An 11,364-nucleotide genomic window follows, 5' to 3' on the forward strand; every position below is an offset into this window, starting at 1 on the left:
CTCCTTATCTTGCTTGCCTCCCATCTCAGAGGCAGCTGGACTTCAGCATACCAAGCAATCAGCACTTTCTCACATCTCTTACTCCGCCACTATATTATCACAGAGAATTCTTCAAGGCCTGAATTGCACAGGCGTTCCTGGGACCCAAGGCCCCTCTTGCTCAAAACAATCCTCAACAACTGAGGGGACTGCAATCTTTGCAGCTTCAACTTTCCTTCTCTGCTACTTCTTTTTTCAGATGGATTTTTTTTCAAAGGGACTGCTGGACAGCAGAACAGGATGGATGGCTGGGCCCCAAGAGCGGTGGGGAACAGAGTTAAACCCAGCTGGTGGCTGGCCCGGCAGAAGTGGTGTTCCCCAGCACACAGAGGTGAGAGAGTGTCCCCAGAGAAGGGCCACAAAGCTGGTGAAGGGTCTGGATAACAAGTCTTATGAGGAGTGGCTGAAGGAACTGGGACTGTTTAATCTGCAGAAGAGGAAGCTGAGGGAATTAAGGTGTGGTCTGGCTTCAGCTCTCAACTAGTTCCACGTTGAACAAGAACAGCTTGTACTCACAGAAGGCACTGGCTGCTTGGGTTCAAGGTTCCTGTAGAGCTCAGGCTATCTCTCTTCTTTAGTGAGGTCATTCTCTCACCTAGGCAGAGAGAAGAAAATGCAGCTATAAAATTAGACCACTGGAATCGTGAGACTCGTTCTGTGTGCGACTCCAGGAGAATCCAAACCTAACCTTGGAGCTGCCCTTAAGAGCTCCTCTTTGGAAAACTCTCGCTGCCGGGCCCCACAAACCCCACACCCTCTGTCAGCAAACCGGATGTACGAGCTGAAGAGTGTCAACAGAAACCGTACGTGGACAGCTCAGGAAAATCCTGCCAGTCCCAGCACACCAGACCTGGAATGATCAAAGAAAGTCTGTTAACAACTGTCTGTGTGTCTGCTCATAGCTTGAGGAGTAACAGAGCAGGAACAATTCTCAAAAGGTTTTCACTGCATTCCTAGGGCACTTGAAGGATTGCCCTGGCTGTAGTTAATACCTAGAAATTCCTATCAAAATCTTTGCAGCACAGCAAGGAAACTAAAACAACCAACAAAGCACAGACTACTTTATATTATCAAGCAGGAACTTGAAATCCTACTGGAATTGTGGGGTTTTTATGACAAATTGTGATGAATATACTGGTGATCTATGTTTAAAATTATAAGACTTAGAGTGCCCTGGGATTAAGGGTCAGGATCTTGTGAGGCCTGTTTTGAGAGCAAAGGGAAAGAAACATATCTTGCAGACTTGCAAGGATACTGTCTGGTTAGTTGGACACATCACGGCTGAGGCGGAGCTTATCTTAAAGATAAACATTCAGACCTAGGAATTTGTTTTCTTCAGATAAGAAGCCTGCAAAATTGTGCACGTGAGAAAATGGATACATTGACCCTTACCACCCGAATGTGGGGAGAAGGGATTTGACCGCCTACTCTAAGACTCATTATCACATGCCTGCCTTCTGTTTAGCATAAGTTTGCTTATGTAGATGATGTAACTATAGAAGATGAAGAAAACTATTGTAAGGCTGCTGTGGAGGTGGAGTTTTGTCCCCTCTCAAGCCCAGCGCGCTGCTTTGCTTGCCTTTTATTGCACTTTATTCCCTTTTTATGATCTTTTAGTGCCAATAAAACTGTTACCAAAAACTTTTACCTGGAGTCATCTATAACGCAAATTATTCCTGTTCTTTTTTCCTTCTTTTGGTGTTGTACCACCTAGTACACATTCACCACCTAACCGAACGTCACAGTTGTGATTCAAAGCCAAGCAAGACAAAGTGTATCGAGGGAAAGAAAAGAGAGAGAAAGCTAAAGAGTTCTCCTCCTCTTCACTTTTCCCCTTGAGAGATCCAACACTACAGGAAGGCAGGCCTGAATTTCATGAGCTCTGGGATTCAGATGAGCTCGGGAAATCATTTGGTTTGCACTTCACGGCTGTACACACACAGCTGTGTTCAGCTGTAGAACAACCTCCTTGCAACATGAAATACAGGCTTCCGAAACTGGAGCGTCTGTCCCACTGAGACTTCCACGACCCTGTGTCCAAACCCTACTGACATGTCAATTCAATTGTTCACAGCTTTTACCACAGGTCACTCTTAGCACCTGAGTTTCTGAGCCTAGATGAGACATCCTGCTGTCTGGCTCTGAGCTCAGGAGAACATGCCAAGCTGCTGGCTACCTGCAGACATCACATTGCTAGGACTGAATTGGCTCACCTTTATCTTTCCAACAGGCAGCGCCTCTCTGAATGCTGGATTCACATGAGTGTGCCTAAGGCAGATGACACAAGCAGGCTCTGTGGCCGGCACAGCCCTGAGGGCACTCGCCAGCTAGCAAACAAGCATCACACAGCAGGATGTGGGGGGAAGACAACTGGAAGGGGGAAAGTGAGAAAACTCAGGGGTAGGAATAATAGTAATACCAATAATAAGAGCAATAATAACAATAGCAGAAGTCCTAAGGAGGATAAGGAATGGAAATTAAGACTATTGCTCACCATCAGCTGAGTGAGGTCAATCCAGTCCTGGAGAGTAGTCCACCGGCCAACCTGCCCTCCAGTCTTCTGGCTGAGCATGTGACATAGCCTTGCTAAATTAGAAAATCCTTGCTGAATATGCAATGCGCTCAGTGGGAATTAAAACATCCCTGCATTATCAACGCTGTTTGCAGCACAAACCCAAACCCAAACCCACCCCGAGACACCCCCAGCTCCCACGGGAGCCTGCAGAGACCTCCCAAAGGGTCCGTCGGAGGTGCCCAGCTGCCTCTCCACGACCCTTGATCCTTTCAGATGGCCCCACCAGAACTTTACATATCCCCAGACCCTTTTAGGTGCCCCCAGACCTCCTCCGTCACCCCCAAAAGCCCTGCCGATGGCCCCAGACCACCTTCAGACGCCGGAAGGAACACACCTGGGAGTCCCGGGCCGGCAGCGACACCGGAAACCGCACTGCAAGCTCCCTGAATGCGCCAGGACCCCTTGCCCCGCCAAAGGACGGCGGTTCGCAGGCACCCTGGGGCACAGAACGGCATCATGCGCCGAATCAGGGCTCTCCGCGACCGGTCCGGCTCCAAAGCTGCTCTGCACGGCGCCCGCCCCCCCCGGCCAGAAAAGCGGGGCGCAGCCCGCGAGGAGGGCGCGTGCACGGGACCGGACCCGCTGCGGCGCAGGCGCCGTATCCATAGCGACGACCGGGACGCTGCACCTCTGGCGCGAGCAGAGCCGGGCTAGGGCGCAGGCGCCGTATCCATAGCGACCACCGGGACGCTGCCCCCCTGGCGCGAGCAGAGCCGGGCTAGGGCGTAGGCGCTGGATCCATAGCGACGCTCGAGTCAAGCTCTCCGCTCTCCGCTCTTCCCCTAAGAATTTTCGAGCATTCAGCGCAGTTAGGCTGCAGAAATTAGCTCCCCCGGGGCGGCACACGCCGCGGCACGGCAGCACTGGCCTTAGAGACAAAGCTGTCTTTGATCTGGGTACCAGCTGCAGCTCTCAGCAGTGCCTAGCTGCAGAGCAATGGCCTGCACCTTCATCCTGATCCAGGTGGAGAGAGAACTGCCAGGAACACAGCTTCTCTGCTACGGTTGCAGCATCCCCAGGGGCCGAGCGCAGCCTTGCTGTTAGTGAGGAACACAGCCCCTGTGAGAAGCTTCTGGGGTCAGGGGACAAACAAGGGGTTTTCCACACTGGAAACAAGGGAAGTCTCTTTGCCACCCCCTTTGCCACCACCCCTAACCCTAACCCCCTAACCCCAACCCCCTAACCCTACGTCTGCCGGCCCCTGCACCCTCACCCTGGTGCTGTCCACGACGCAAACCCTAAACCCCCTGACCACCACACTATCGTTAACCCCGACCCCAAACGCAATCCTCACCCGGACCCTAAGTTGCCCATCCGCCCCTTTGCCCATCCGCCCCTTCCCCTAATCTCCGCCTGAATAATCTCTCCTCCCTACCTCCATACTCACAAATGCTATTACTGGGCATTTAGAAAGCTTTAGCTAGCACCCCTGTCCTTCTCCTCACTTACCTGCAAAGGCTTCTAGCATGTAAAAACAAATTGCACATACTACAACACACAGTTTAGAAATATGCCATGTTCTTCCCTTAGGCAGGGGACCTTCCTTCATTTGTTTTCAGAAGGATGTTGCTACTTCCTTGCCCTGCTTTTGTTTCTTAGTTTATTAGTACTAGAAACCATATATGCATCCTACACCAAACCACAATGAAGTGCAACAACGACTAATGCTGCAGATTCCGTGACTGGCCGTGCTCCCATTGACACCTTTCGCTTCGTCCGTCTCTGGCCACGCTCCTCGCGAAGACGTGGAACCGCAGATCGGGACTCCCGGTCGCTTCGCAGCTATTTTCTACGTCTCAGTCGTGCCCGCTCTCACTCGCACGCTCAAAGCATCAACAGAGTGTCAAACATAGGAGGAACCTCCCCTGCCTCCACACAAGCCCTCCTACAATTCATTACGTCCCTAAGGGACACAGGCTTTAGGACCAACACAGTCAGTTTACAAGGTTCAGTGGCAACATTGTCAGTTCACAGGGTTCAACAGCAACACCATGAGTTTACAGGTTTCAGCAGCAACACAGACCGTTTACAGAGTTCAGCGGCAACACTTTCACTTTACAGAGTACAACGGCAACACAGTCTGTTTACAGAGTTCAGCGGCGACACTGTCAGTTTACAGAGTTCAGCGGCGACACTGTCAGTTTACAGAGTTCAGCGGCGACACTGTCAGTTTACAGAGTTCAGCGGCGACACTGTCAGTTTACAGAGTTCAGCGGCGACACTGTCAGTTTACAGAGTTCAGCGGCGACACTGTCAGTTTACAGAGTTCAACCGCCACACAGTCCACTTACAGAGTTCAACAGCAACACTGTCCGCTCACAGAGTTCGGCAGCAACACTTTCAGCTTACAGAGTTCAGCGGCAACACAGTAGACTTACAGAGTTCGGCGGAAGCACAGTCCGCTTACAGAGTTCAGCGGCAACGCTTTCAGTTTACAGAGTTTGGCGGCAACACAGTAGACTTACAGAGTTCGGCGGCAACGCTTTCAGTTTACAGAGTTCGGCGGCAACACGGTTTGTTACCGCTGAGCGTGGGAAGGAGCTTAGCCAGCTTTTGTTCAGATGGCTTTCCATTCTAATAAAAGACAGAAAACCAGACACGCCCAAGTCAGTGAATACTTAAAAACCCTACAACGCATGCAAAGGAAAAAGCGTTCCTTGCATATTAGACAGACACGCTGCAAGCTTACATATTCCGCAACCCCGTGGAGCTCGTTTCAAAGCCCCTTTTCGGGCAGATGAATACCACACTTCCACACCTCTTAAACAAGAGGGCCTTGGAGTTGGAGGAGAGGGGTCAGGGTTAGCTGGCCTACTAGGGGTCATAATCCCCTCCAAGAACATACAGGCATTTCAAACCTTCTAGGTTGATACAGAAGAACCCCAGAGAGCAGAAGAGGCTTGGACTTACCTGGAGGGGAACCCAAGGACATCCAAAAAGCCGAGCAGAGAGCCGACCTCAACGGAGCCGCCGAGGGGAACTGAGCCCGGCCGAGCCCAGTCTAAAGTAGCCGGGCTTGACGGAGCCGACATCTGTCTAGGGAAAGAAAATGCTCTCTCTTTACTGACCAGTCCTACGCATACAATTACTAGCCACACTCCCATTCACAACTTTCGCTTCGTCCGTCTCTGGCCACGCTCCTCGCAAAGACGTGGAACCGCAGATCGGGACTCCCGCTCGCTTCGTAGCTACTTTCTACGTCTCTGCCGTGCCTGCTCTCACCCACACACTCAAACATCAACAGGGTGTCTAACATAGGAGGAACCTCCCCTGCCTCCACACAAGCCATCCTACAATTCATTACATCCCTAAGGGACACAGAGTTCGGCAGCCCCACAGTTTGTTAGCTTACAGCGTTTGGCAGCCCCACAGTGAGTTTACAGCGTTCGGCAGCAACACAGTTTGTTACCGCTGTGCATGGGAAGGAGCTCAGACAGCTTCTGTTCGGAAGGCTTTCCAGTCTAATAAAAGAAAGAAAAACAGACACGCCCAAATCAGTAAATATTTAATAACCCTACAACACGCGCAAAGGAAAAAGCACTCCTTGTGTATGACACGGACACGCTGTAAGCTTACGTATTCCAGAACCCCGTGTAGCTCATTTCAAAGCCTCTTTTCAGACACATGAATACCACACTTCTACACCTCGTTAAACAAGAGAGCTAGAGAGTTGGAGGAGAGGGGTCAGGGTGACCTGGCCTCCTAGGGGTCTTAATCCCCTCCAAGACCATGCAGGCATTTCAAACATTCCAGGTTGATACAGAAGAACCCCAGAGAGCAGCAGAGGCATGGACTTACCTGGAGGGGAACCCAAGGACATCAAAAAAGCTGAGCAAAGAGCCAACCTTGGCAGAGCTTGGCACCACCAAGCCCCACCGAGCCCGGTCTAAAGTAGCCAGGCTTGACGGAGCCACCATCCTTCTAGGGAAAGAAAATTGTCTCTCTTTACTGACCGGTCCTACACATAGAATTACTAGCCACACGCCCGTTGACAACTTTCGCTTCGTCCATCTCTGGCCACGCTCCTCGCGAAGACGTGGAACCACAGATCGGGACTCCCGCTCGCTTCGTAGCTATTTTCTACGTCTCAGTCGTGCCCGCTCTCACTCGCACGCTCAAAGCATCAACACGGTGTCAACCATAGCAGGAACCGCCCCTGCCTCCACACAAGCCATCCTACAATTCATTACGTCCCTAAGGGACACAGGGTTTAGGACCAACACTGTCAGTTTACAAGGTTCAGCGGCAACACTGTCAGTTCACAGGGTTCAACAGCAACACCATGAGTTTACAGGTTTCAGCAGCAACACAGACCGTTTACAGAGTTCAGCGGCAACACTTTCACTTTACAGAGTTCAGCAGCAACACTTTCACTTTACAGAGTACAACGGCAACACTTTCACTTTACAGAGTACAACGGCAACACAGTCTGTTTACACAGTTCAGCGGCGACACAGTCTGTTTACAGAGTTCAGCGGCGACACAGTCTGTTTACAGAGTTCAACTGCCACACAGTCCACTTACAGAGTTTGGCGGCAACACAGTCCGCTTACAGAGTTCAACAGCAACGCTGTCCGCTTACAGAGTTCGGCAGCAACACTTTCAGCTTACAGAGTTCGGCGGCAGCACAGTCCGCTTACAGAGTTCAGCGGCAACGCTTTCAGTTTACAGAGTTCGGCGGCAACACGGTTTGTTACCGCTGAGCGTGGGAAGGAGCTTAGCCAGCTTCTGTTCAGAAGGCTTTCCATTCTAATAAAAGACAGAAAACCAGACACGCCCAAGTCAGAGAATACTTAAAAACCCTACAACGCACGCAAAGGAAAAAGCGTTCCTTGCATATTAGACAGACACGCTGCAAGCTTACGTATTCCGCAACCCCGTGGAGCTCGTTTCAAAGCCCCTTTTCGGGCAGATGAATACCACACTTCCACACCTCTTAAACAAGAGGGCCGTGGAGCTGGAGGAGAGGGGTCAGGGTTAGCTGGCCTACTAGGGGTCATAATCCCCTCCAAGAACATACAGGCATTTCAAACCTTCTAGGTTGATACAGAAGAACCCCAGAGAGCAGAAGAGGCTTGGACTTACCTGGAGGGGAACCCAACGACATCCAAAAAGCCGAGCAGAGAGCCGACCTCAACGGAGCCGCCGAGGGGAACTGAGCCCGGCCGAGCCCAGTCTAAAGTAGCCGGGCTTGACGGAGCCGACACCTGTCTAGGGAAAGAAAATGCTCTCTCTTTACTGACCAGTCCTACACATACAATTACTAGCCACACACCCATTCACAACTTTCGCTTCGTTCGTCTCTGGCCACGCTCCTCGCGAAGACGTGGAACTGCAGATCGGGACTCCCGCTCGCTTCGTAGCTACTTTCTACGTCCCTGCCGTGCCTGCTCTCACCCACACGCTCAAATATCAACAGGGTGTCTAACATAGGAGGAACCTCCCCTGCCTCCACACAAGCCATCCTACAATTCATTACATCCCTAAGGGACACAGAGTTCGGCAGCCCCACAGTTTGTTAGCTTACAGCGTTCGGCAGCCCCACAGTGAGTTTACAGCGTTCGGCAGCAACACAGTTTGTTACCGCTGTGCATGGGAAGGAGCTCAGACAGCTTCTGTTCGGAAGGCTTTCCAGTCTAATAAAAGAAAGAAAAACAGACACGCCCAAATCAGTAAATATTTAATAACCCTACAACACACGCAAAGGAAAAAGCACTCCTTGTGTATGACACGGACACGCTGTAAGCTTACGTATTCCAGAACCCCGTGTAGCTCATTTCAAAGCCTCTTTTCAGACACATGAATACCACACTTCTACACCTCGTTAAACAAGAGAGCTAGAGAGTTGGAGGAGAGGGGTCAGGGTGACCTGGCCTCCTAGGGGTCTTAATCCCCTCCAAGACCATGCAGGCATTTCAAACATTCCAGGTTGATACAGAAGAACCCCAGAGAGCAGCAGAGGCATGGACTTACCTGGAGGGGAACCCAAGGACATCAAAAAAGCTGAGCAAAGAGCCAACCTTGGCAGAGCTTGGCACCACCAAGCCCCACCGAGCCCGGTCTAAAGTAGCCAGGCTTGACGGAGCCACCATCCTTCTAGGGAAAGAAAATTGTCTCTCTTTACTGACCGGTCCTACACATACAGTTACTAGCCACACGCCCGTTGACAACTTTCGCTTCGTCCATCTCTGGCCACGCTCCTCGCGAAGACGTGGAACCACAGATCAGGACTCCCGCTCGCTTCGTAGCTATTTTCTACGTCTCAGTCGTGCCCGCTCTCACTCGCACGCTCAAAGCATCAACAGGGTGTCAACCATAGGAGGAACCTCCCCTGCCTCCACACAAGCCATCCTACAATTCATTACGTCCCTAAGGGACACAGGGTTTAGGACCAACACTGTCAGTTTACAAGGTTCAGCAGCAACACTGTCAGTTCACAGGGTTCAACAGCAACACCATGAGTTTACAGGTTTCAGCAGCAACACAGACCGTTTACAGAGTTCAGCGGCAACACTTTCACTTTACAGAGTACAACGGCAACACTTTCACTTTACAGAGTACAACGGCAACACAGTCTGTTTACACAGTTCAGCGGCGACACAGTCTGTTTACAGAGTTCAGCGGCGACACAGTCTGTTTACAGAGTTCAGCGGCGACACTGTCAGTTTACAGAGTTCAGCGGCGACACTGTCAGTTTACAGAGTTCAACAGCAACGCTGTCCGCTTACAGAGTTCGGCAGCAACACTTTCAGCTTACAGAGTTCGGCAGCAACACTTTCAGCTTACAGAGTTCGGCGGCAGCACAGTCCGCTTACAGAGTTCAGCGGCAACGCTTTCAGTTTACAGAGTTCGGCGGCAACACGGTTTGTTACCGCTGAGCGTGGGAAGGAGCTTAGCCAGCTTCTGTTCAGAAGGCTTTCCATTCTAATAAAAGACAGAAAACCAGACACGCCCAAGTCAGTGAATACTTAAAAACCCTACAACGCACGCAAAGGAAAAAGCGTTCCTTGCATATTAGACAGACACGCTGCAAGCTTACGTATTCCGCAACCCCGTGGAGCTCGTTTCAAAGCCCCTTTTCGGGCAGATGAATACCACACTTCCACACCTCTTAAACAAGAGGGCCGTGGAGCTGGAGGAGAGGGGTCAGGGTTAGCTGGCCTACTAGGGGTCATAATCCCCTCCAAGAACATACAGGCATTTCAAACCTTCTAGGTTGATACAGAAGAACCCCAGAGAGCAGAAGAGGCTTGGACTTACCTGGAGGGGAACCCAACGACATCCAAAAAGCCGAGCAGAGAGCCGACCTCAACGGAGCCGCCGAGGGGAACTGAGCCCGGCCGAGCCCAGTCTAAAGTAGCCGGGCTTGACGGAGCCGACATCTGTCTAGGGAAAGAAAATGCTCTCTCTTTACTGACCAGTCCTACGCATACAATTACTAGCCACACACCCATTCACAACTTTCGCTTCGTCCGTCTCTGGCCACGCTCCTCGCGAAGACGTGGAACTGCAGATCGGGACTCCCGCTCGCTTCGTAGCTACTTTCTACGTCTCTGCCGTGCCTGCTCTCACCCACACGCTCAAACATCAACAGGGTGTCAAACATAGGAGGAACCTCCCCTGCCTCCACACAAGCCATCCTACAATTCATTACATCCCTAAGGGACACAGCGCTCGGCAGCCCCACAGTTTGTTAGCTTACAGCGTTCAGCAGCCCCACAGTTCGTTAGCTTACAGCGTTTGGCAGCCCCACAGTTTGTTAGCTTACAGCGTTCGGCAGCAACACAGTTTGTTACCGCTGTGCATGGGGAGGAGCTCAGACAGCTTCTGTTCGGAAGGCTTTCCAGTCTAATAAAAGAAAGAAAAACAGACACGCCCAAATCAGTAAATATTTGATAACCCTACAACACACGCAAAGGAAAAAGCACTCCTTGTGTATGACACGGACGTGCTGTAAGCTTACGTATTCCAGAACCCCATGTAGCTCATTTCAAAGCCTCTTTTCAGACACATGAATACCACACTTCTACACCTCGTTAAACAAGAGAGCTAGGGAGTTGGAGGAGAGGGGTCAGGGTGAGCTGGCCTCCTAGGGGTCTTAATCCCCTCCAAGACCATGCAGGCATTTCAAACATTCCAGGTTGATACAGAAGAACCCCAGAGAGCAGCAGAGGCATGGACTTACCTGGAGGGGAACCCAAGGACATCAAAAAAGCTGAGCAAAGAGCCAACCTTGGCAGAGCTTGGCACCACCAAGCCCCACCGAGCCCGGTCTAAAGTAGCCAGGCTTGACGGAGCCACCATCCTTCTAGGGAAAGAAAATTGTCTCTCTTTACTGACCGGTCCTACACATACAATTACTAGCCACACGCCCGTTGACAACTTTCGCTTTGTCCATCTCTGGCCACGCTCCTCGCGAAGACGTGGAACCACAGATCGGGACTCCCGCTCGCTTCGTAGCTATTTTCTACTTCTCAGTCGTGCCCGCTCTCACTCGCACGCTCAAAGCATCAACAGGGTGTCAACCATAGCAGGAACCGCCCCTGCCTCCACACAAGCCATCCTACAATTCATTACGTCCCTAAGGGACACAGGGTTTAGGACCAACACTGTCAGTTTACAAGGTTCAGCGGCAACACTGTCAGTTCACAGGGTTCAACAGCAACACCATGAGTTTACAGGTTTCAGCAGCAACACAGACCGTTTACAGAGTTCAGCAGCAACACTTTCACTTTACAGAGTTCAGCGGC

At 51.3% G+C, this 11,364-nt stretch overlaps 1 long non-coding RNA gene across 1 annotated transcript; it reads right to left on the reverse strand.

Annotated features, from left to right (window-relative positions):
- Positions 1–739: 739 nt before the first annotated feature.
- LOC137452163 (uncharacterized) lies at positions 740–2,686 on the reverse strand. The gene is made up of 3 exons (XR_010989980.1): positions 2,534–2,686; positions 2,253–2,409; positions 740–889 (listed from the first exon to the last, which is right to left on the reverse strand). It is a non-coding gene; the product is annotated as an uncharacterized lncRNA (long non-coding RNA).
- Between the last annotated feature and the right edge of the window lie 8,678 nt (positions 2,687–11,364).

Source organism: Melanerpes formicivorus, unplaced genomic scaffold (assembly GCF_026170545.1).
Source record: "Melanerpes formicivorus ecotype bairdi unplaced genomic scaffold, bMelFor1.0.p_v2 SCAF_50, whole genome shotgun sequence".
Classification (NCBI taxonomy): domain Eukaryota; kingdom Metazoa; phylum Chordata; class Aves; order Piciformes; family Picidae; genus Melanerpes; species Melanerpes formicivorus.